At 41.0% G+C, this 25,998-nt stretch overlaps 1 protein-coding gene across 22 annotated transcripts in view; it reads left to right on the forward strand.

Moving 5' to 3' along the window:
* The first annotated feature begins 3,184 nt into the window (after nucleotides 1–3,184).
* mef2cb (myocyte enhancer factor 2cb) overlaps nucleotides 3,185–25,998 on the forward strand; it is a 74,338-nt gene continuing 51,524 nt past the window's right edge. For 16 of the 22 annotated variants that reach the window (XM_056418513.1, XM_056418527.1, XM_056418524.1 and 13 more), the window contains exons 1-3: nucleotides 3,185–3,405; nucleotides 13,061–13,180; nucleotides 15,304–15,406. The gene's annotated coding sequence lies outside the window, so the exon portion shown is untranslated. Of the gene's footprint in view, nucleotides 3,406–13,060; nucleotides 13,205–13,297; nucleotides 13,317–15,303; nucleotides 15,407–20,594; nucleotides 20,707–25,998 lie in introns of those variants that run through there. The other 6 variants (XM_056418516.1, XM_056418517.1, XM_056418518.1 and 3 more) reach the window with 6 other exon arrangements.

Below are 25,998 nucleotides of genomic sequence, written 5' to 3' on the forward strand. Positions count from 1 at the left end.
GCTGACAGAACGCGTTGTGTTCCGCCGCTGGCGAAGCCCACGGCGCCGTGAGCCACGGACACGCGGCCTCGCCCCTCGGGGGCACACACTCATATGGGCAAAACACACGTGTGTACACTAATGAGTGAATTTCATACTCGCACATACACTACCGTTCAAAAGTTTGGGGTCACCCAGACAATTTTGTGTCTTCCATGAAAAATCACACTTTTATTTATCAAATGAATATAAAATGTAATCAAGACATTGACAAGGTTAGAAATAATGATTAATATTTGAAGTATTAATTTTGTTCTACAAACTTCAAGCTCAAAGGAAGGCCAGTTGTATAGCTTATATCACCAGCATAACTGTTTTCAGCTGTGCTAGCATAATTGCACAGGTTTTCTAATCAGACATTAGTCTTCTAAGGTGACTAGCAAACACAATGTACCATTAGAACACTGGAGTGATAGTTGATGGAAATGGGCCTCTATACACCTCTGGAGATATTTCATTAGAAACCAGACACTTCCACCTTGAATATTAATTTACCACATTAACAATGTATAGAGTGCATTTTTTATTAATTTAATGTTATCTTTATTGAAAAAACAGTGCTTTTCTTTGAAAAATAAAGACATTTCTAAGTGACCCCAAACTTTTGAACGGTAGTGTAAGCTACACAAAATCCTTACACCTGACCAAACAGAGTGTCGGTGGGCTGGCTGGTCCTCGTTGGATTAGGACAGGATGTAGTCTTCAAGTTTACCGACCGGACTTTAGCCTTGCTGGTTCTTGTGGTCGACAGTGTGCCACAGACTGCCGTGCTGCTCCCTGTTTTTCCCCTCCTTGAACCTGCCACTCTCATAAAAAGACAGCCAGGATTTAGTCTTCTGTCTCTTTACATAGTCCCTCCAGAGGAAGTATTTAGTCAAAATACACAAGCTGATCAAAATGAACGCAGCATAATGGCTTAAATGGCTCTTACTTATGGTACTTTTGTTGTTCGACTATCTTGAAGAAATGTTACTTTCTGTATTTTTGTTGTTCTTAGTTTGTACTCTTGGTTGATCCACTTATTGTAAGTCGCTTTGGATAAAAGCGTCTGCTAAATGGCATGTTATGTAATAATGTAATGTGGATGTGTGGGTACATGCAAATGATTGTGTATTATTACCTTTGCATTGAAAATGCGGAAGGTTATGTTTTGATCGCCGTGTATTTATTTATTTATTTATTTGTATGCGTTTTAGTCGCATAACTAAAAAAGTATTAAACCGAATCGCATGAGATTTGGTGGGATGATTGGTTATTATCCGGGGACCATTTGATTAGATTTTGGGATCGATCGGGTCAAAGGTCAAGGTTATGAAAAGGTCAAAATCTTCTTTTTACCATAGCGTGGTCAATTTTTATCCAATTGGCATGCAACTAATGCCAAAATGTTCATAATTCAATGCCCAATCTTGTGATATGCGAAGGTATGCGCTCTACCAAGTGCCCGTTCTAGTTATTATTATTATTATTATTATTATTATTCAAACTCTGTTTTATCAAAAGCAATATGTGTTGCTTTGTGTGTGCAGCACAGATCACGTCACCGTATTAAAGCTTTGATCAAGACACTGAATCCCTCCCTCATCGAGGGATGTCATAATTAAATGAACTCCCACCAACATCCATCAACCTCTCCACACCCACAAACATCACTGAATTCCTGGCCATGAGGTCATCACACACACCAGACTGGGCCGACACTGATCCCTCAATGTATAGGGGTGCAGGTAGTCACGGCGACAGACATTTCCAAAAATAAAGCGATTAGTTGATTACCTGTGCCCAGAAACATGTAAACAATACAACCGGATCAATACAAAATATATTTCACTGTCAGAAGAGTGTGAATAGCGATCATCAAGGGAACACCACTGTTTTATCTTCTCTAACTGTGTTTTTTCTTCTTTTGGATGCATTCTGGGAAAATAGCAATCGATAATTTACTCATCTTTTCCTGACATTATCAATCTCCACATCTGCAAATTGGTCCATTTAAGACGGATATGTGATATGATAATTTGGGTTTATGATTCACTGTCATTATCATTATATTTTGGCATCAGGTATGAAACCCTGACGGAAAGATACGTGATAAAAAACCAACCCTACAGTATTCTGATGGGAATCAGTCACAGAGGATATTGCAATTCAGGCTTGTTGATATGTACATTATACTGAATGTATCAATTAGACTGAGTCGGATCAGGATGCCAGCAGCTTAAGGAAACTCAAAACTTTTCTCTTTGAATGGAGATATGAGATTTTTATCAGGTATTAATGAAAAACTGACATTCCCTGGGTATTGTGGTTCTTTGAAAGGCTGCCAGCGGATTTTAGTCATAGATGTACTTAGTTGAATGAGTTTATAATTACCAAATTATAGGTGTATACCATTGCACCTGGTATTTTGACATTTGACAAGATGCTATCAATGCCAGTTAATCTCTTCCGTTGGGTAATTTATTTACGATTGACATAGATTACACTGATGATGGTTGTCAGAGGGGTAATGGTATTTGTACAGCAGAGTTTATTTAATATTTTTTTGCAGCTGAGATATCCTACTTCATCAGATTAAAGAATAATAACCTTTTAAATGAGCTCCTAATCTGCGATTGCCCATCATACAGGTTTTTAGAAATCTGGCCCATTTAATGACACACATTGAAAGTGTAAAGTGAGCAAACTCATGTCGCTCCTTCTGTAACAGCTCTGTTTCAAAATGAAGAATGTCGTCCGTACAGTTGGGAGTTGTGGATGTGTGAAGGGGGAGAAAGAGGGAGGGGGGGGTGGGGTGTGTGTGTGTGGGGGGGGGGGGGGTGTCTTTTTTTGCCACTGTGAAGATGGCAACATTCTTAAGGGGGCAATCATCCAGGGCATATATGCCTGTGCTGACAAAGGTCTGGTGTGTGTGTGTGTGTGTGTGTGTGTGTGTGTGTAGGTGCGTGTGTGTGTGTGTGTGCTTGTAAGGGAATGGGGTTGGAGGGGGAATTGGGTGTCACCGATCCCTCGGAAGGCTAAATTTATCGAGGAGTGATGGGGGCAGGTGGATTCAACACGGACAGTGGGGGTGGGGGGGTGGGGGGCTGGTTGGAAAAGAACCCGACCCGGTTTCAGTCAGTCCAGACAGAGATCGGGGGGCAAACACACAACCCAAATCGGGGGATTCTATTCAAAGCCAGCTGGTCTGGCTTTATCACATGCAGGACATTGATTTCAGGCAATTTGCAATTATTTATCTATTTGTTGAGTCAACTATCTCTTTTATTTTACCTTGTTTTTTAAACTTTTGAACCTTTTGATTGAGCTGGGCCTTAGTCGGTGCTGCGGGTTTGAACTTCCTGGGGAAGCAGAGAAACCGCACAGGTGAGTTTTCACAGTACACCTATTCCCTCTCTTTTCCCCTCCTCTGGATCTCTTTCCGGTGGTGGAAAGCTTTTCTCTGTGAGGACTTAAGACCGTGCTCCGCACAGTGGGTCGTGACATGTTTAACAGATTAAGCCATCATTTTGATATTTGAGCTGCTCAATTTGAACTGAAATTTATTTTAATGTGCTGTTGCCTAATTGTTTCATTATAGCCTCGCTGGATTCGGTGAATGATGCCTTTGTCATGTAGCCCGACACAAAAAAAGACTGTATCAGTGTGAAAAAGCCCAAAAGATACACTTAATCGGTGTTAACTTTGAGCTTTTCCTGCGCTTGACAAAGTCAAAAGACATCGGAGAAGCTGAGGGAGGAGTCAGGTCCCAGCTGTCGACAATCACCTCTGAGCACTTGGCGAATCACTTATTGCAGCTCCTGAAAGTGTGTGTGTGTGTTTTAGCTTTAAAAGTCTACACTTTTATTTCTCTCAGGCAAGACAAATGGTTTTAGTCGCTAAAGTGGAACTTTATATTGTGTTTCTGTGCTAATTCTTCACAGTCAGTTTAGGTTACTGGTACTTAGAAGGGTAATTGCTTAGAACATCTCATTGCACAATCTGGAATTATCAGTGAGAGAAAAGAACATGACCTTAACATGCTGTTTGCTTTAGAAATGACTCACTCCCTCAAGGTAGCTACCTAAGTGGCAACTACACACTTCAGTGGCAATATGTGTCATGCAGTTCTGTGTTTAAGTAAGACATGTTAGGCAAACTTCAGAAACAAAGGAGAAAACTTTTGTCATATTAAATGAACTGAGTGAGGTTCATTCCCAACCAAACGGGATTTGGAAACGGTCTCTACTTCAGGGCACTTGTCCCAAAACAACCAAATGGAATTTCATACTAAAGCAAAGGCTCTGTTTGATTTTAATGAGTGGTGAAAGACTCTGTTGGACATTTTCCTTCAATATTTGATTTAACTGCAGCTTTTGGGTAGAATGGAAGGTGAAGTAATATTGTTCCTGAATGTGATATGCTCGTACTTTGAGTGAATTTTATTTTTTGATTTTCGTTTTGCATCACTTTATGCTGCAATCTGTTCCAATAACTACAAAAAAAATATATATATAAACGCAAACATTTTAATTTCACCCTCATCCGAGCAAAAAATACTGTAAAAATACTGTAAAAAATGAGGAAATGAAAAGATAAAAATAAGTATATATATATATATATATAAAAGTGAGTTTTCATGGAAGACATGAAACTTTTATTTATCAAATGAATTGAAAATTGAATAGAAAATATAGTCAAGACATTGACAAGGTTAGAAATAATGAATAATATTTGAAGTATTCATTTTGTTCTTCAAACTTCAAGCTCAAAGGAAGGCCAGTTGTATAGCTTATATCACCAGCATAACTGTTTTCAGCTGTGCTAACATAATTGCACAAGGGTTTTCTGATCAGATATTAGTCTTCTAAGGCGATTAGCAAACACAATGTACCATTAGAACACTGGAGTGATAGTTGATGGAAATGGGCCTCTATACACCTCTGGAGATATTTCATTAGAAACCAGACGTTTCCACCTAGAATAGTCATTTACCACATTAACAATGTATGGTGTGTATTTTTGATTAATGTTATCTTTATTGAAAAAACAGTGTTTTTCTTTGAAAAATAAAGACATTTCTAAGTGACCCCAAACTTTTGAACGGTAGTGTATAAATATATTAAAATATAAGTTGACATTATTCCCTTATTCATACCTAACATCTTGCAGGACCTGATAAACCTTGACCCAGTTTACAGGAACTGCTCGGTCCTCACTTAATAGCCTTTCTACCCCTGAATTCCACGGCTTTGATGGTCAGCGGAGTTGAGGAAACGCGTTGTTTTCTTTCTCTGTAGGGTGGCGAGCGCTCGTACGCAGTTGCCTCTCTGCCTTTGAAACTCTCCTCATCCTGTCGCTTCACCTTCACACTCTGCTGCTAGTTTCATTGTCGCCGTTCATAACGATATACGAGGGGATGTTTGTTCATCTCCACTGGTAACATCTGATGTGTGAGTGTAGATTACATCAAATGTTATTCATAAATGAATGAGAGAGTTACGACTAGCACAGACGTAATTTGCCGTTTGATTACTCTGTAACAGCTGCTGACAGGAAGCATGGCAGTAGATAGGATAGAAGTTAGTTTCCATGGTTATTTAGTGGGCACCACTGATACAGATGATTTTGAGTTACCTACGTATGTTACTGTAGAAACTGCATTTCATTTGTAAAACTAATTATCACTGAAACCAAGACCTACAACACATTTGGAAGCAGTTTCAACTGTGATTTGTTCCACTGCCGTGGCTAACAGTAACGGCATTGCAAGGTCTTCTCTTCTTTTCGCTTTATTATTTCATTTTGGAATATTCCCAGCAGCATACCAGCCTCTTGTATAAAAAACTATCTTTTCCTCTACCCCCCTGAGCTCTGTTGAGGCCAGAAAACCGTACGACGCTCTGCCGTCACCGTACAGCGCCCGTGTGCCGGGCCGCCTAGATCTACAAAGGCAGCGTCTTTGATCTACAAGCTCATCTCGGTCGCCTGCCTCCCCTCTGATCACGTCTGAATGAGAATGAGTCGGGGGTGATCCTGGAGGCACAAAGAGCTTAAGACGCTGCCGCTCATCTGCCGAGCTCCGCCGGGTGACGCGGGACTCCGCCGACGGTCGCTAGGCTAGGCCCGGCTTACGCGTCAGGGCCGGGAAACCCTCATTTAGACACACATTATATTCCACTTGCTTTTCTTCACAGTGAGATGCTATCAGCTGCTTGTTGAGAGTGTGGGAGAAGTTGCATAGCCATGCTGAGTGATCCTTAATTGTCAGGGGAATTGGCTGAGGTCAACAGCTGCAGGAGGGACTTCTGCTGTGTCACGGTTACTATGGGAATTGGAAACAGTGATGACTGTCGGCTTTTGTGCTAACGCTGAATGTACTACATCGTATACAGTTCAGGCCTCTGTTAGTCTGATACGTTATTAGTAAAAAAGAGATCAAATGATGACCTATACGCAGATCCTATGCTAAATCCTCACCCCTCCAGTTTAAGAACTATAACCAAACGACCAAATATATTGTAATCGCTTTCCAAAACAACCGAAATTCTGATCTGGGATCAATAAATTCTTTCTAAACGCACATCATAAAATATCTTCTTATGACTGTTTTGTGAACAGCCACCACTATGGTAAGGACTTTGGTCACAAACATACTTTAGAGGTTAAAGTTAGGGAAATAGGGTGGTTTAATTTTTAAAAGAATGTTGTTTGATTGCTTAACCCTCCTGTTGCCTTCGGGTCATTTTGACCCGATTCAATATTTAACCCTCCTGTCGCCCGGTCGGGTTGATTTGATTCAATGTTATTTGTCGTCGTTCTTTCTCGTCAACAACAAACAAACAAAAAGTACCTCACACTTAAAAAACAAAAAAAATTAATTCTAATAATAATTTTTAATTTTATTTTATGGGTCATAATTGACCTAGGTAAATAAAATAAATAATAAAGTAAAAGGGGTTAGGAACAAACGGGTTTATCAAAATTGATTGGCAAAGGGAGGTTAAGGGAACTACAGAAAACCAGGAAGAGGAAATGGAAATCAAACAGCGGCCTCCCATTATAAAGTCTGTCTAAAACAACAGGTCAGGTAATCGGGAACATCGCCAGGCTGTCATGGTTCTGCTGAGCAATATGTTAACCAAAATGTAATAGAAAAAAGTATATAATTTAAGTTCACACTTTTTGGTGTGTATAATTTACACATTTTCATGTTGTTTATGGAAATTGTGATTCATTCCATGTCTGCATATTTAACACTAACACTGATTCAGACACAGCTTTTGCACCACTTGAGGAAACACCGGTTGGAACTTCTTGTATAACAGACACACGAAAAGCTATCATTGGCATCTCCCCTTTATGCGCACTAAAAGAGAAAGGGCAGCAGGAACAATGAAATAACTGTGCCAGAAGTTCATAATACTTTACAACCATTCCACCACAAAGGAGGAAAAATCATTAGCACTAAGTGAGTTTCTTTTTTTCCCCTCGCATGAAGCAATCTAGTGCAGACAAAGACAACGTTGAGCCGTGATGTACAGACAGAAAGTCCAGCAATTACGGTTGCAAGAGAAGAAGACACAGGAAGGGGAGGAGGGAGAGAGGAGTTCCGATGTCTAGGAATAGAATTAATAAAATGAAGGAATTGAAATAAGAATATTTGAAATGGTTTACATGGGTTAATTGGTACTGATATTTAATTTCTGTTATAGTAAAAATCACTTTGCTTAAATGTTTAGATGACTTCTCGAAATGAAAATTTTACCCACTGAATAAGAATAATGTAGGGTTGAAAAATAAAATAGTGGTTAAATTTGCATGGAGACCTCCCATTAACCCATACAGTAAACTCGTTTATTCTGTGCTGAGAAAGATGCAGAGCTCCCCTAGAGGCAGCACCGTGTATTACACAGCAGTGCCTGAATGCACCTCTGTAGGCAACATGTGCTTCTCATATGAAGCAGGTGGGGAACTGATGGCACCTGTCACATATAAGACATTCAGGATATTAAAGCATTTTTATTATGAAATCCCAAACGCATTTTTGACAGTTTAATCAAAATATTTCATCTGCAGATATCCAGTCATAATAATAAAAAAATTAATGCCAACAGTTTCTAAATATCAAAATATCATTTGGATTGTTGTCGTGCGCAAACAATGTATTATAAGGCATTCAATTAATGATATTAAATGATCTGGTTGTTACATTTTTAAGTTTCATATATCCAGCACAAAGATCAGTGTGAATCTTCTCAGCACATGCCACTGCATGTGTGTGCGTGTGTGTGTGTGTGTGTGTGTGTGTGTGTGTGTGTGTGTGTGTGTGTGTCCATATATCTACACATATTCACATATACAGGACTGTCTCAGAAAATTAGAATATTGTGATGAAGTTCTTTATTTTCTGTAATGCAATTAAAAAAACAAAAATGTCATGCATTCTGGGATTCATTAATTCAATTCAATTCAGTTTATTTATAGCTCAACAACACAAAAATACAAATTTGTCTCGAGTGCTTTACAAATGTACATAGACATCCATCCCCCCAAAACAACATCGGACCAGGAAAAAAAAAAATAACCCTTTAAATCAAAAATCAAATATTGCAAGCTTTATCTTTTTTTAATATTTTATTATGGCTTATTAATTAAGAAACTAAAAAAAATCTAAAAAAAAATTTTTAATTTTTTCAGACCAAAAAAAAAAAAAAAAAAAAAAATAGTGTGTGTGTGTCAAGGCTCAGGAAACCCTTGCAGGTGTTTCGAGTTAATTAGACAATTCAAGTGATTTGTTAATACTACTACTAGTATACTTTTTTTTTTGATATTATTTATTTAGAGATATATATTTGAGTTTTTTTTAAGTAAGCCATAATCATCATAATAAAAAAAAAGAAAAAAATTGCAAATCAGTGTGTGTGTGTGAATCCAGAATGCATGTCATCACAATATTCTAATTTTCTGAGACAGTCCTGTACAAGGTAGTATACAAAGTGAAGAAGCAACAGGTCTGATCAACAGCTCGGCCAGCGGCACTGTGTCTCCGCCAGTCAGCGCAGTCACAGGACCATGGGGCTTTTCCTATGATGTAACTGGAGCATCAGGCAGAACAAAGGGAGAGCTTGTTGTTCAGCTTGTGCCTCATCCATAATGCATAAAAGGTGTACAGACAGAATACTGTTGGTTAAACACGACACATGCAAATCACCAGCGCCGTCTCTCCTTTAACACTGCTCGGTAAGGGGTCGTTACATGTCTATTACAGTTTCAGAGGCCTTCTGACTTTGTTATTATTGCATTCAAGTCTGTTCTGTATGGTTGGATCCAACAGGGCGCTGTTCTGAAACTGAACTGTAAGGACAAGGAAATATATGAAATGGTCGAGTGAATTTACTGCTGGCCAGTCAGTCAATGGCCAAACCACACAGAAAAAACATGTTATTGAAAATAAGGCTCTTTATGGCTTCACTGAAGAATGAGTCATGCCATTATAGAACACAGCAGCTAATGAAAGTTAGACAGAAGTTTTTTTTTTGTCCTTTGCTTTTTTTCTTACTTAGAAAACTACAATAATTGCATCTGACGAAAGCTTACAATTACTGAGGGGGATTTAAGTTTATGAGATGTGCGAAGATGTAGTGTGAATTCTTTACTTGAAAAAAATGAGAGAACCTTATGAAAATAATATAAATGACGATATCTAATGTCATTTAAGAATTTGTAGTGACTTTAATTTCCATGGTGACTTATCTACATAATATATTATATTTACATATATAAATCATTTGAAAGGTAATTGCCGCAAGGTGCTAATACCGTATATATGGTCTTGACTCAAACACTGCATTATTTCAGTGGTGGAATGATCAAGGGAATAGTGCTCGCAATCTAAAATTAGGAAGGCGAATATCACGTTACAAAGATTCATTTGAGTGTACAAATAAATACTTCTCAGAATTTCTTTGTTTTATATATTTTGTTATATGAGGACATATGATTTCAGTTAATTAAAACCGATTTTCTCACCTTTGCTACCCTAATTATACTGTACAGTGGTACAATTCATGCAACTATAATTACTGATGATATTGCCCTCTGAGTTTCATTATAAACCTTATTAATATGGATCTGCGAATCATGTGTAATATAACGCTGACTGAGACCAAGTGCGTATCGGCAGGGAAATGTCTCACATCTCTCCTAAGTGTGAGATTACTTCCAAAGAAGTTATGTTTTCTCCTGAGAACTGAATCCAGATGTTCAGGCTCATCAAGTCCTGCACAAACATTCATGGAGAATATTAGATTCGACATTATTCTCTCAAACACACTGATAATGGCCTTTAATAATATGGATATTGATCAGGTGTCATTAAGATATTACATAACATTTATTAAATTCACTTATTTATTAAAACTTTTTTTCAAACTTAATTGAGTATTTCTTCAGGCTTCTGTCATTTGCAACAGCATTTCCTACAAGTAAGAACACATCATTTATTGAAAGATGTTCCCGTTAATAATAATGGCAATTCATACACTACCGTTCAAAAGTTTGGGATCATCCAGACAATTTTGTGTCTTCCATGAAAACTCACTTTTATTTATCAAATGAATTGAAAATTGAATAGAAAATATAGTCAAGACATTGACAAGGTTAGAAATAATGATTACTATTTGAAGTATTAATTTTGTTCTTCAAACTTCAAGCTCAAAGGAAGGCCAGTTGTATAGCTTATATCACCAGCATAACTGTTTTCAGCTGTGCTAACATAATTGCACAAGGGTTTTCTAATCAGATATTAGTCTTCTAAGGCGATTAGCAAACACAATGTACCATTAGAACACTGGAGTGATAGTTGATGGAAATGGGCCTCTATACACCTATGGAGATATTTCATTAGAAACCAGACGTTTCCACCTAGAATAGTCATTTACCACATTAACAATGTATAGTGTGTATTTTTTATTAATGTTGTCTTTATTGAAAAAACAGTGCTTTTCTTTGAAAAATAAAGACATTTCTAAGTGACCCCAAACTTTTGAACGGTAGTGTATATATTCATTAATACAATCCCAATCAACTAATATCATGATTTATAAAAGCGTCACTCTTAAAATATTGTGATTGAGACTGTCCCTCAAACAACCATAAAGGTCTACCCTAAAGTCATGCACACGCACACACAATCACACACAGATGTGCAACAGTGAGAACCATAGATCCCCAGCTGAGCCCGTGTGTTAAATTGGCCTGCAGGTCTCTCTGTTACCCCTGTGAAGCTTGGTCGTCACATCATGTCGCATCAATCTACCGTCAGCACACCAAACGTCTCTCAGATTCATTAGGGAGCGAACGGAGGAAGAATGACTGAAAGCAGTAAATACCAAATAAAGCTCGCAGCATCCTCAGACATATCTGATATACAACAAGTACTGCGTGTGTCTCGCAGTGCTTCTGTAATAAGCACTGAGCTAATTCTCAGGAGCAGCGAGGCAGAGTGCTTGACAGCATCATCTACTGTGACAGGCAGATTGTGTTTTCACGTGAGCGTGATCGACAACAGATTGCACTGAGCCCGGGCTGTTCCTGTTTGCCCTGGAAATGTGTTAGTGTTTATCTTTTGCTTGAGAGAGGCATTCCTTTCTTTCTCCCTCTGTTTCGAAAAAAGCACACACGTTTTTCCGGCGAGCTGTTTTGCATGTGTGTGACAGTCTGTGAAGTGACTGCCAGCAGAGGCTTAAGAAACAATCCGAGCAAGATCAATATCAGCAAACCGCACTTATGTGTTTGACTTAACATGCAGTCGCAGTTTCCCCTCTTCTCTTTTTATGCGCAGTCAATGCCAAAACTTGCAAAATTGCATTTACCCAAAAGCCTAAAGTGTGTGTGTATATACAATATGACATATTTGAAATGACATAATTGTATTGGCAAACTGTTGATTTTTCTCCACACACACACACACACACACACAAACCTACCTCGAGCACGGTCTGCTTTTTTGATCACACTTATTCTGTTGCTAACTAAATCCATCAGCTGTAAAAGGCATCATGTGACACACCGTGAATGACATACTATAATGGAACAATAAACTGGCTCCTCTGAGCTTCTACCATATTCAGATTTAGCCGTAGACCACCGCTTTGTAGTCTACGGAGCAAAAAAATATACAGTCGGTCTTTCCTACTTTGCATTAAATGAGTGAGCAAAGAAGGAGGCGGTACGTATGCCTTCACTATAACTTCATCCCTGTAGAAAAGTTAGACAGTCATTTATGAATATGCATGAGCCAGTGTTTGCCTCGTTTAATGATTTTTCACCATCCAAATATATTCAATCCCCCCATTTATTTATCTGTACTTCACATGGACATTAAACACACACACACACACACATACACTACCGTTCAAAAGTTTGGGGTCATCCAGACAATTTTGTGTCTTCCATGAAAACTCACTTTTATTTTTCAAATGAATTGAAAATTGAATAGAAAATATAGTCAAGACATTGACAAGGTTAGAAATAATGATTAATATTTGAAGTAGTAATTTTGTTCTTCAAACTTCAAGCTCAAAGGAAGGCCAGTTGTATAGCTTATATCACCAGCATAACTGTTTTCAGCTGTGCTAACATAATTGCACAAGGGTTTTCTAATCAGACATTAGTCTTCTAAGGCGATTAGCAAACACAATGTACCATTAGAACACTGGAGTGATAGTTGATGGAAATGGGCCTCTATACACCTCTGGAGATATTTCATTAGAAACCAGACGTTTCCACCTAGAATAGTCATTTACCACATTAACAATGAATGGTGTGTATTTTTGATTAATGTTATCTTTATTGAAAAAACTGTGCTTTTCTTTGAAAAATAAAGACATTTCAAAGTGACCCCAAACTTTTGAACGGTAGTGTATATTAACATGAATTCTGCTCACTATGTGCAAAGTGCATGCAAACAATTACAATGTCACCAGCAGGTTGACTCTCTCCTCTTCCTCACGCTACCCTGTGTTACTTCTCCTCCCAGGTGCCAACCAAAGACAACCGCAAACGCTGTTGAACACGAAGAAGTTTTCCGATGAATTGCTGACAGAAATCTACGAGACCGAGGGGACGCGAGACGGCTGACGAAGGAATATCGAACGTGGTGAGTCCGATCATCCGGGCGCCCGTAGGTTCTCATATGTCACTGACATGTTCAAGCAATTGCCAGTAGCATGTTCTATGTGTACGGAGGAACTTGTCTACTCAGGGTGTCAAATCTGTATGCTTCATGCTGATATGTGAGTATATTGATATCTGCCATGTTGCATTTATGAACCCACTGTGTCTAACAGACTACACCTTATTGATTATTATGGAGGTCTGGGGGGCCAGAGGAAATGCTATTAAAGATTAAAGGGTCAGGTGATCTGAAGGTGGTATCCCGAGTCATCAGACACCAGCGGCTTCGGTTACAGGCTGTAATGCCCGCCCGTCAAGCAGATTAGCCAGCTTGATTTATTTATTAACTGATTTCATGTCCCGCCATTCGGTACCCTGGCTGAGTGACTGGGTGACTGGCTGCATACATGGCTTACGCTTCACAGGTGAACTTCTAAGGAAGGGAAAGATTACGGTGCTGCTTGGTGTCCACTTACACTTCACGCAGTCTGTAGTGTAGTGACAGGCATGTGCTGCAAAGCTGTAAGCTCATCGGGAAAATGCTTTGCCGTGTGTCTGTATTTGGACATAAAAAAAGTGTGGTTAGAAAAATGTAGTTGGTGCTCAACTGCCAATACAATGAAGATGAGAAGAAAGATAAAAACTCAAGAAAAGCTATTTTCAGCCCGACGAGGAGAATTTACAGTCCTTGAATGATTTGAGTATGAAAAATGGAAAACGATTATCAACTGTATTTAAAAGTTCAACGATCCAAAAAGATTACTTGAAACTGACTTTATCATGTTAATAAGAAACCAGGAGTATTTTCTTTTTCTGAGGGTGGATTGATGAAAACTCACGCGTGAGATCTGATGATGTATGGGAGTATAACAGGCTCCATTCAAGACAACCACTCTTTAGGCTGATACCGCGCCCATATAATGTGAGTATAATATAACTTTAGTATAACAAGGCCTATCTGGGATACATCTCTGTACAGACTGCCTGTCTGGGCCTTATCTGAAGTGGCAAACTTGCTGTTCTAATTGTTATCTTCACACTAATAGAGTGCATGTTTTGAAATAATTTGGTTGGATGGATAAAGGCTTGGTAATTCCCCCATGCTTACTGTCTGTGTCAGGGCTTATCTGAAGGAGATAGCTGGGTCCTGGAACATGATTGGCAGCATGCTGGAGGTGGAAAGTTTGTCGAGACTCAGACAGGAGCAGCATTCATGATGCACAGACATGGAATAAATCTGTTGAGAACTGAATGATATTATTTGGGGTTTACTGAACAAGATATACGAGTTGAATCAGATTTAATAGCAAGAAGCACAATTAAGTTTTCCTAAAGGATGAGATCCGGTCGTATAGAGATTTGTCTTTTTCTGTCTTTCTCTGCATGAAACAACAGGCCATAACTAAAACATCAACTTTGGTGGCTGGATTTAGCTTTAAATGGACTAAAGATGCTTAACGTGCTCTCCGTCGGTTCATTAGTTAAGCACACATCCCCGCATCATCTTCCTCTAGTGGTCCTCTCTGAGCAGTTAATTGTCCGTCCACTCTTTCGGGACTGGCGCGATAATAAAGCATTAAGAGCCGAGCCTCTTTCATTAAAGTAGAGTTGGGAAATGTGAGCCCGCCCCCTTTCAGGAGTAAAAAAAAAAAGAAGAAGAAAAAAGAAGAAGAAGAAAACATCGATTATTGCTCGTCGCACTGGGAGAAGAGAGGGTTTGGGAAAAGACTCGGTCAGGATTGTGGGAATGAGCAGAAAGAGCCTCTCTGCATCTCCATCAAGATCCAGACCTCCAGCACCACCTCCACCTCCACCATCACCGCGCCACCGGGTCCCTCTCCGCTCACCGGCACCTCGCGGAGAGACCAGGCGAAGCGTCCTCGCCGCCTGCTGAGCAGACACTGTCCGATCAGAGAGAGAGGGAGGGAGGGAGAGGGAGAGAGCGAGAGAGAGAGAGAGGGAGGGAGAGAGAGTAGTTGTCTCTGACATTATAGAGACTCCTACCACGTACTGTAGATTACTTTTTTTTCCCCTCGCGGCGACGTCCTCAGCTAAATTGCGCTCCTGGATTTTAAGTGCGTCTTGGCTAAGTCCGTCCCCATCCAGCAGCAGCAGCTCCCCGCGTCCTGTCAGCCGGCCGGACCAAACAACCGGCGGACCGCTTGTTGTATCTTTCACTTCCACCGGACAAGATTCCACGCGAAATAAAGTAAGTCACCGCGCTCACACTCACGCGCAACTCTCCACGAGACGCGTCGTGGCGTCGTAGTATTCCGTATTTTCAGTGTTTCTCAGAGAAACTTGAGGCTCCTATTTTGATGCGCGCTTCCTCTTCAACTAAGTACAGTTTCTGCGTCTATTGATTTGTTTGGGACCCCGATCGACTTGACAGCTACACGTCATGTAAATTACAGGCTGACATCAAATAGCTGTTTATGGTCCATTAGGAGCGAGTCATGTTTGAGGTAGTTATTCCTGTTGTCTCGACCTTGTGGATCTTTCTCGTGTCCACATGCAGGCGCGCAGCCCCGAAGCCACATCTACTGAACGCGCTGCCCTCCTTAATAATATAACATAACCCAGTGTGTTCTTCTCCTCTGCGCTATAGGGGGTGGGGGACATGAAAAGTTACTCTCTTAGTGTAAACGGTCGTGCTTAATCTACCTCAGGTATACAATTTGATTAAATACACTGATGAGAAACTTTCTTTCAACTGAAGTTTGTACTTCTTTTATTACAGATAATTAGCTTAAATCAACATAATGAAAGACAACTCACAGCACATAAAAAAGCCATATTTACTGAGTGAATATGGTATCATTTACCAGTGGTTTACACGGACTAAACTGTGGTGCTCTAATGATCACAATAATCACATTAAATAAGGATAACCCATGGCAACTTTCATAAATATATTAGAACAGGCTGAATTAAACATTTCCAAACTACAATACAAGAGAGCACCGTTTGCTCGACTTGTTTGATCGTTAATTCATACACAGAGAACTGTGAATCAGGGTTTAAAAAAAGGTTTGGAAGGTTCAGTTATTATTATTTTTTCTCTGTGACTGAGATTGTTAAGATTTATTTCACTAATTATTCACTGAGTTCAGTCTCGTGGTTCAAGTGAACCTGTTGCAGTGAGAGGATTAATAATGACACCATAATTAACCTGTGGCAACTTTCACAGGTTGCAGCTTTTGAAAACCAATTGGATGTATTTGTGATGTCCTTAATTAAAGTCTGGATATGAAGCCCGCTGATGAAACGTGCAGAATAACTAATGATGAAATTTAGAAGTACACATTTCATTTTAATTTAAACCGAATTTGGAACTGACTCGGCTGTGTGCATTTAACTCATATTCATTAATATAAGCATACGTGTTAATATCTGTAAAGATATGCTTTTGAATGTGTTCCAAAGATAAACATCAATTATAGTACAGACATAAATAACTTTCCCTTTTTGGAAGATAAATTCTATTTTTCAAAATTAATAAATCTGATATGATATTCATAGCACATTTGATATACAACAACTACTACATTTAAAATTGCCTAAAGGGTAAAGAACCTTTTTAAAGTGACAAAGTGTTTCTGTCTACAACAGCGTATCAACCTAATTTGTGACTCTGAAAAGTATGCTGCATACACTTACATTTCTTACATAACTTACATTTAAAAAAAATGATACAGCCTAAATAAAGTATGTGCAACATGTGATGAACAATTTCTTCATAAAACACGGTACTTTTCTCTGCATTGTCCCATCACTTTTTATAATAATTTATGCTTCATATGAGTTTTTTCCTCGTGTAAAAATATCTAAAAGTGTATTAGTTTATAAAAAGATGTTACGCGTTTGCCCATCGTCAATGAAGTTGTTCTGTGTGGCCTGTCTGGCCTGTTGCTCTCTTGGGATTTAGCGTTAGGTTAATCCGCTCAGTGGAAGGTGAGCACTCGCATGTGGACCCACGATTACACACAGAGGACTCTGTGAGCCAAGCTCTGTAATCTCAGAGACCCTATATACAAACACACACACATGCGCGCACGTATGCAGTCGCACACAGATTCACACAAATACAGAAGCAAAAGTATGGTCTACCTCCTTTCTCTCTCTCTGTGTTTCTGTTACACACACACACACACACACACACACACACATGCACGCACCGACACCCACACTAACTGGCCCGTGCTGCTTTTGTTTCTCCTATTCTCTGAAGACCTCTCCTTCTTGACAAATCATTTGGGATTTTGGCCGCTGATTCACAAAAGCAACACTGACAACAAACTCTTACCCCCTCACACAGAGAGGGATTAGAAGGTCACGTGTCCCTGTGATTGGCTAGAGCATTGAGCCGATTGTCAGGGCACTTTGCTGTACACCGGGGGCTCAGTAGAGCTTTAGTTAAGCGAAGGGAACGGACACACTGTGTGCCACGGTCAGGGTTTTGCCATGTGCTTTTAAAACGCTCAGACAAAATCAGCATAGATGGGATGGGCTGCTGCTTACGTCTTTAATCATAACTGTCCGATATAATTCCTTTTTTTTAAAGTAGTAAAGTATACCACTGTGCTGCCTCAGAGCATAGACATGTAATACTGTATAGCAGGCACATTTCACCATTCCCTCCTTCTATGAAAACATTATTCTTAATGGTAACATCAGAAGCATTTATGTTTAAGCAAATAATTTTATGGCCCCTTTTGCTATGCTTTCAAGTTTTCTTTTCACTAATGGTTTCAAATATTTTGGAAAGGGTTTGCAGAGTTTGCTCAGTGAAACATCAGTAAAACACTCATTTGCAGATTGCAGGTTGGCAAGATCTGCAGGGAGATATTGAAGTACTGTAATTGGACTGCATGCCCTTTGGCTCAAATAAGAAGGTAATATAAGAGTCAATTGTGGAAAATCATATTTACCTCATATATGAGAAGCATATAATATCTTAAACTGTCAAGAGACATCTGTGTATATCCTATAAATAAGGAAGCATACTTAACTTTCTTTCAAATAAATGTAACAGAGAAAACCAACAATCTAGACGTCAACAAATAAAGTTCACCTCTCTTTATCGTAAATTTATCTCACACAAATACGGTGGAAATGTTCTCTCCTGTTTATAAGCAGATAAAAATACCTCCGTTTCATAATAACTTAAGGGCTTGTTGTATTCTTGTTTATTGCATAAGGCAGGTGTTCCCTCTTTGGCTGCATGGCACTTTTTCATACATTTTAATAGTACAAATGAAACGTGTCGGGCTCAACCTCAACATGTGTTTATTGGCTCATTTTGAACAGACCTCCTTTCTTTGTCCTAACTGTTGTCTCTGTATGACTTCATAAGAGCTGCAATTACTCGGGAAACTTATAAAGTAATAATCTAAAGTAAATAACACAGTCCTTGAATGGTTTATGGTGGATTGAATGCATATATTTAAATTTGTCCTGTTTCTTGCATAATGATGCAAAGTATCCTTCTGTCTCTATCTAGTAATTAACGGTGACGTTCAGCAACTTTCTCTGTACGCTGTAAGTGGATGGGGGTGTATGGGGTTTGTTCACTGGGGTGTTAAAGATCACAGAGGAATATATCAGGCTTTGATGTTTAATTGTACTGTAAAACACACTTTAGAATATCTCTGCATAAAGTCGTCTTCTGGCTGTGCTTTCTGTTTGCTGTTTCTTTGTGTGTTTGTCTGTCAGCGTGTGCTGTGTGTCTGGGAGGTGTGTGTGTGTGTGTCTCGTCTCCGTCTGTTTGCGCGTTGGAATGTTTGTGCTTTTGTGTTCTTTTTTTTGTCTCGAGTTTCGTGAGGTTGTCGCTGGTGTATATTCAAATGAAAAATGCGTGTATTTTTTTTCTTCTTCTTCCCCTCCTTTATTCTCACACTGAATAGGGTAGGATTTGATGTCTGGGATGATGGAGCAGTCTGGAAAACAGTGTCAGTGTGAGGGCTGAAAAGGCAAACTGAGAAGACAGATGCGCAGAAAGACAGCAACAGAAACACACAGAGATAAAACATAGATAGAAATGTATTTGAGCGGAGGTGACTTCAGAGCACAGCGACAGAATATTTGGCCTCTGATCAGGTATTCTTCATTAAAGAGTGACGCTTTCGTGATGTCATGCTTAACACCTTGATGATCCGGATGTCCTGCCTTCTTCTTCTTCCTGTTTCCTGTTTCCTGCCCGGCCTGTTGGTCTTCACGGCAGCAGCTGCCTGCTGGGTGGTCTTTGCTCAGTAGTGCTGACCACACAATCGTATCGTCAGCTGCAGCCCACCTAAAGAGTCGCCCAAAAAGCTCACCGTGCTTGAGGCCTGCTCCCTGAAATATTTGGACAGGAAGAGAGTCCTGTGAGGAGGAAGGCAGGATGAGTACAGTGAGCAGAGGACTGCGAATGATAAGACATAGAGAAACATTTAGAGTAGAACAGAGGTTGGATTTCATTATCTAAACATTTGACGGTTCGGATCAGAATAAATCTCTCAGCATCGAGACTGACATCTAGAGATGAGAGTCAAATGAACACGTTTATAAATTGGTTCATTGACTTCACCACCAAACACATACTTTAGTTGCCTTCCTCTGAGATGTGTAACCTTTATTCAGCAGCAGTGTGGGAGACAGAATCCAGCAGCCCGCGATACCACATACACACAGTGCATATCTGTAATCGCTGCTCCAAACATGTGTGGAATTAGTCGGGAATCCTTTTTAGTGAGTTTGAGTAGTTAGTTTGAGGCAGACATATTTGCTGTCCATGTATATAAATCTGGCGACAAGGCATGTTCCATCATATCACACAGTACCTAACCTGTGAAGGTCGAGGGGCAAGAGTCCCCCCACCCCCACCCGCTTTAGCATCTCCCTTTAGTGTGGCACACATTTGGACGACACCCAATGCCATTAAAAAAAGGAAAAGCGGTGTGGAGAAAGGCAGAGGGTGAGAATTTTTGGGGTCGAAATGTGTTCCAGTGGCTGTAATTTATCTTTGTCACGACTGCGACGCAGCCGAGTCATTCCGCAACGTAGTCCAGTGCGACGCACAGAGGCAGCTCTGTGCCTCGGCCCCACACAAGCTCATGTCCATCTGAAACCCCTGCCACAATCTGCGCCGCCGCCGCTGCTCCCCAATCCGAGCTGCTGCAGAGCTTCACATCGCCATTGCATATTTTTTCAGCGGATCTTGTGTTCAACGCTAGATTCAGAGGGAATAAGGACGTGGAATTTACCAAGTCAGGCTTTCGTGTGATGTTGCTCTTGTAATAAAACACTCTCACATTAAATTGGCGCTAATAGGCAGCGTGATTGATAAGTCCATCTCATTTTTCTGCCTTAGGAAGAATATTAAAGTCTTAAATGCAATGTTTATTTTTTCATTTTAGAGTCTCAGTCTTCTGGGTAAAGTGTCTAACGTCAGGAGGTTTGCCGAACAACTCCGTGGGGGCCGTGCTGTTGAAAATGCTGTTAACACCGTCTAGGCCGAGAAACGGCGAAGTAAGAATCCACGCTCAGTGCTCGCCCTCTTCTGCGGAGCACACAGCTTAACCAGGCGGTGTCCTGCCAAAGTCCACACCAGTGTTCCTTTCCACTGTCATCTGTGCCATTCCCACACCAAAGGCCAGCCTGTAAAAGAATGCGCAGCACCGGACTGTTTTGAACACTTATTTTACTCAGATGAGGAGAAAAAAAAAGGTCAGGACAGAGAAAAGAAAAAAGAGGTGCTGCTACATGAAGACGTTTGAAATAGCGAGAAATGTATTGTGCTAAAACTTCTCAGCGAAAGTGTGTCTGTAATAACACACAGTAGCATACAGCAATAAGAAGTGCCCCTAGGGTGGAGAATGGTGAAGCAACGCCCCCCCCAACACCTTTTTTTTCTCTTCTCTCTCCCTCTCTCTCAACTCCTTTTTTTTTTGGTACTTTCTTTTTTTCCCGGCTCCTTCTGCCATGTGATGTATGGCTTTTTCCTACAGTGGCTCTTCCAAAGTGCAGCTCGTGATGTCATTAATTTTATTCATACTTTATGGATGCTCTGTCTCGAGAAAGAAAAGAAAAAAGCGAGAGAAAAAGGAGAAGATAGAGAGAAAGAGATCGCCTATAGAGGCAGAGTGAGAGAGAGAGAGAGAGAGAGAGGGGCGAAGAGATGGAGTTGCGGAAGGAGATTTTCAGTGCAGTTGCATGTATAATGAATGAGGGGGCACTTTGTTTGAAACTCCAGCCCGGCGCTTCACTTCAAGGTTTGCTGGGCAGAGTGGGGCCTTGTGATCTCACACCAGCCACTCTCTTTATCCAGCCAATAGATGCTTTCACCTGGCACTGTCGTTTCGACCCAGTGGAAAAACAAATAACCTTGTGTGTGTATGTGTATAAGAGAAACACAGAGAGAGAGAGAGAGAGAGCGCACTGACAATGGAGCAAGGGGTTGGGTGGAGAGGGTGAGGAGCGGGTGAGAGAGGAAAGAGGTGAGTTGTATAACAGCGGCGGTGCAATGACGCCCAGACGATACTGAGGAGAATACTGGCACCCGGCCCACACTTCCTAAATAGTGCTCTCTACAGAAATAGCTCAGCCTTGATATTGACTTTTTGTCTGGTGTGTGTGTGTGTGCGCGAGTGTGTGTTTGTTTGTGTACGTGCACAAGTGTTTATGTGTGTTTGTTTGTGTTTTAATGTTCGATAGGAGGACAGCGATGGTTCTGTTGTCTAGTGAGGCGTTTTTTTATTTCGTTGTTATCCGTCGTTAACGTTTGTATCGTGTCGTCGGGCCTTCTTTTACCCTTCTGGTGTGTGCGTTTGCGTGTGAAGAAAAGGAGCGAGCCACCTATTATTATTATTTGCGATAAAAATGGCCTCTGTCTTATTTTTGGCCCCGCGCTGGACTCATGGCTTTATAAATAGCCGAGGAAGTGCGGGGGATACCTGTCGTGACTCCAGCCCCCCTCTAGCAGAGTCCCGGATCCTCCGCGTCACATCCATCCACCGCCGGCCCACTCCGGGCTGCAGCGGAGCGGCGGCCCCCCTCAGGGCCGAGCAAACAGGATGGGACTCACATCGAGGGTGTGAGAAAATCCGTCTCTGTCGTAAAACACAAAAAGGGCTTACAGTTCAGCGTGAGATTTAGCAAAGTACGGATAAGAAAAGAAAGATGGCGAGTTAATTTCTCACCACCGACACTGAGCAGTGTATACGAAGAATGTCAAGATGGCAACACAATAGATCGTCTTCAAAAGGAGAAGTGTGTTTTTTTGACACTTAGTCTACGAGTGTAAGGTCACAGGGTGGTTTTCTCTCCACTCCGCCGTCTGTATTCCGAGGTGTCTTGTTAATTTAATTTCAGCGTCTCCGGCATATGCCATGTGAACAGCACTGGGAGTGTTAACTTTCTCTCTCTGCGATGTACACTGTTTTCCTCACATTCTGCTCTCACTTTGATTCGGGAGGAGCCGGCTCCACATTATTGAGGGTATAATCAGTGTTTTGGTACGATGGAGCCATAAGACATAATGTGTGAGCAAACGTATCTTTTACTGCCAATGGTGTTTGAGGGTAGAATTGACTGATCGTCGTCTTTTCTATGATGAAAAAGGTTCAGACCTTCCAAGGTCAAACTCATAGTTCATACTCAATCATGTGGGCGGGTAACAGTCTTGTTGCTTATTCCTCTTGCGCTTTACTGGGCATCCTATTCCTCCATCGAACCATCTAATTATTTGGTCTTGAACCCACATTACAACCCGAGAGGCTCTTTTATCTGTTTAACTGTCATCCAGCACAAGTGGATTCTGTCTTGTAGAAAAGTGGAAATCCAGCACATGTTAATCCTGTAAATTCTGTTAAACATGAGCACCATCACCATCCCTGCTGCATCCTATCTCGAGATATTGTCACCCTCTAAATGAGTGGCACTCTCCATCTTGCCCCTTCATAACAGGGGCCCCGTAATCACATTAAGAATGAAACAGAAAGAGAGAAATAGAGAGAAGGAGGGATCTTTGAAAAGCTTTGCTGCCCTTGGTGGACTGTCTCTTCACACGGTAAAAGAGAAATCATTCCCCTTTTTTTCTTCCGAATGTGCTTTTCCCCCCTCTTTCTCTGTGAAGGGAATTGTGCCGCCCGTTATTAATATGCTTTTCACAGCTTAATTTGATAAGCGGGCTACTTGTTAAAGAAGCCTTGGATTGTTCTCACAGAAAGAACAGGCTTTTTTTTTACCCCCTCCCATGTTCTTCAAAATGCTGCCGCACATTCTGTCGATGACCCAGTTCTGAGAGATGGTCGAAAACAAGGAAGAGCAGTGCGAAATCCACAGGGGAAAGAAAGGAGAGAAGGCAAGAGGGTAGCGGGAGAGAGAGAAAGATAGAGTGGGAAGGGATACTAGAAGTAAGAAAGGCACTTGTGGGAAGTTAACTCAAAATGCTTTTCTTTCTTCTCTCTCCCTCTTGCCGCCTCCTCGCTCGTCTCCTACCTTCCTTCCTCTCCCCTGTAGCCTAATCGGTGGAGAAACGCTCAGAACGATAACGGGGATTAGCTTCCCCTGCTCGCCAGCTCCCCTTGGTTAAGTACACGTGTAATGAGTTGTTTATTTGGGATAATGCACAGTAGGTGCAGCAGAAGCCCAGAGCAGCCCTCACCTCCTTCCTCCTCTGCTTATATTAACACACACACACACACATGAATCTGCACATCAAGTAAATGTATAACACATGCAGTAACACAGCAGCATATGCGGCGTGAACATTGACGTGCGCAGGTATGTGCAAATGCATACATTCACACACTCTACCCTCTCAAGAACACACCCACTCGTACAAATTCCCACACACAGCTGTGATGCAGGTCACTTTCTGTGCAGGGTTGTAAGGAGGGGGTAGAAGAAGAAAAAAAAAGGGGGGGGGGGTAACGTTCTCAGGCCTTCATTGGGTCATAAGGCCAGGGGACTTTTCTCAGGGTGAAGAAATTGAATGATATGAGAAGGAAAAAAATGAAGGGAAGGAGCCAAGAGAAAAGGGAAAAAGGGGATATGTTGTGCCCGCTAGACTGAGCGTGCGCGCGCGCGTCCGGCGATCTTGTGAGCACGCACGCAAAGTTTGAGCGTATGTGTGTATGTACGTGAAGTGGAAAAAGCTGTTGCCTTGTGGAGGGGACGTGCTCTGCTATCATTAGCCTGGGGGGAGGGAGTAGGAGGGGGCACGCGAGGTTATGTGAACAGTGCAGCTGTGCTCGCAGCGGAGGGATTTGAGTGGAGGGGGGAACTCCAGGCAGCCAGGTCCTTCACTGAACCACCAGCTCGCAAACACAGAGGAGGAGAGGAGAGAAGAATTCAAGCGAGCAGCGGGCCCTGTGAACCAAACACAACTCTCCGCCGCCCCCTCTGTCCGCCATCCCTCCATCCCCCACTCCTTCACTCCTCCACTCCTAGCCCTTTACTTTCCCAAATAGGAAAAATAAATAAATAATGATTGATGCTCGATGGCAAGGATAAGAGTGCAAGAAAGAGGAAGAGGAAGAGGAGGAAAAAATAAATACTCATGATTTATAGATAGTGAAGTGTATGCTTCTCTGTCTGCCATTTGTGGTGTTACTGTCAATTCTCATCTCAAATTTTCAATTTCAATCAAAATTATAATATCTAACATAATAATAATAATTGTTATTGGTATAACCATTATTATCTTAACCCTCCTGTTACCTTTAGGGTCAATTTGACCCCATTCAATGTTTAATGTCGGTGTTCTTTCGGGTCAATTTGACCCCAGGCTGTTTTTCACTGTGTCAAACATATAAGAAATATCAACTTTTTTATATATTTAAAGGGCTATTCAGGTAGTCGACAAACAAACATAAAGTACCTCACACTTAAACTTGGAAAACAATTTTAATTCTAATAATTTTCTGGAGGTTTTAATTGCTGGGGTCAAATTGACCCCAAGGGTAAAATATGTCAGTAAATATAAAGGTAACAGGAGGGTTAAAATAACTGTATTATTATTAAAAACTTGCTGCCTTCTTTTTGTTTGGGGGGGGGATTTCCCTACGATTTGACGTAGAATTTCAAAATCGCTCAAATTTGTTTCAAGCTTTCTCCCCGCCTCTCTTATTTTTTCCCGCTGAAAGAGTCTGAGCCCACGTAGCGAAGGATGGTGCGGCAGACGAAGACCCAAACTCGCTTGTCAGCCCGTGTGATCAGTAGCGGTAGAGAGAGACAAGGCAGAGGTGGCTGAGAGACGACAGAACACAGAACGGCATCGGCGTGCACTGCTAATGCATTCAGCCTGCCACAAAATCCCACAACAAGGCAGCGCATCACACAACTCACTTCATAAGATGTTCCTACGACGACAACATCAACAATAACAGTCACATAAATGCACACATATGTGCAGACATAGTCTCACACAGGCGTGCACACATGCATAAATAACCACACAGCATGTTAAAAAACCAACCGTGAGGAACAAGAATTTGAAGGAAAACAAACAAAGTCAGAATGTAACTTGTCGGAGACTTTCAGAATAAATGAAAGTTGAAAAAAACAACACCTTTTTGGTTCATGAGAAAGGGAGATAAATTGCGGTGGTGCACCAGGCATTCACATTTTGGGAGGAAAAAAAAACAACAACAAAAAAAGAAGAAAAAAAAGTTCCTAGTGAGCAGAGGGCTAAAAATAGAGCGTAGCCAAACAGCAATAGTGCTCTGGCAAGAGGGTCATCTCCGTGTGATACAGTGGGCCTCATATTGAGAGTGCCAGAGCATGAAGCTTCACAGCAGTAATTTAATATTTGTTTGT

The sequence above is a fragment of the Pseudoliparis swirei genome, chromosome 7 (assembly GCF_029220125.1).
Source record: "Pseudoliparis swirei isolate HS2019 ecotype Mariana Trench chromosome 7, NWPU_hadal_v1, whole genome shotgun sequence".
NCBI classification, from domain to species: Eukaryota; Metazoa; Chordata; class Actinopteri; order Perciformes; family Liparidae; genus Pseudoliparis; species Pseudoliparis swirei.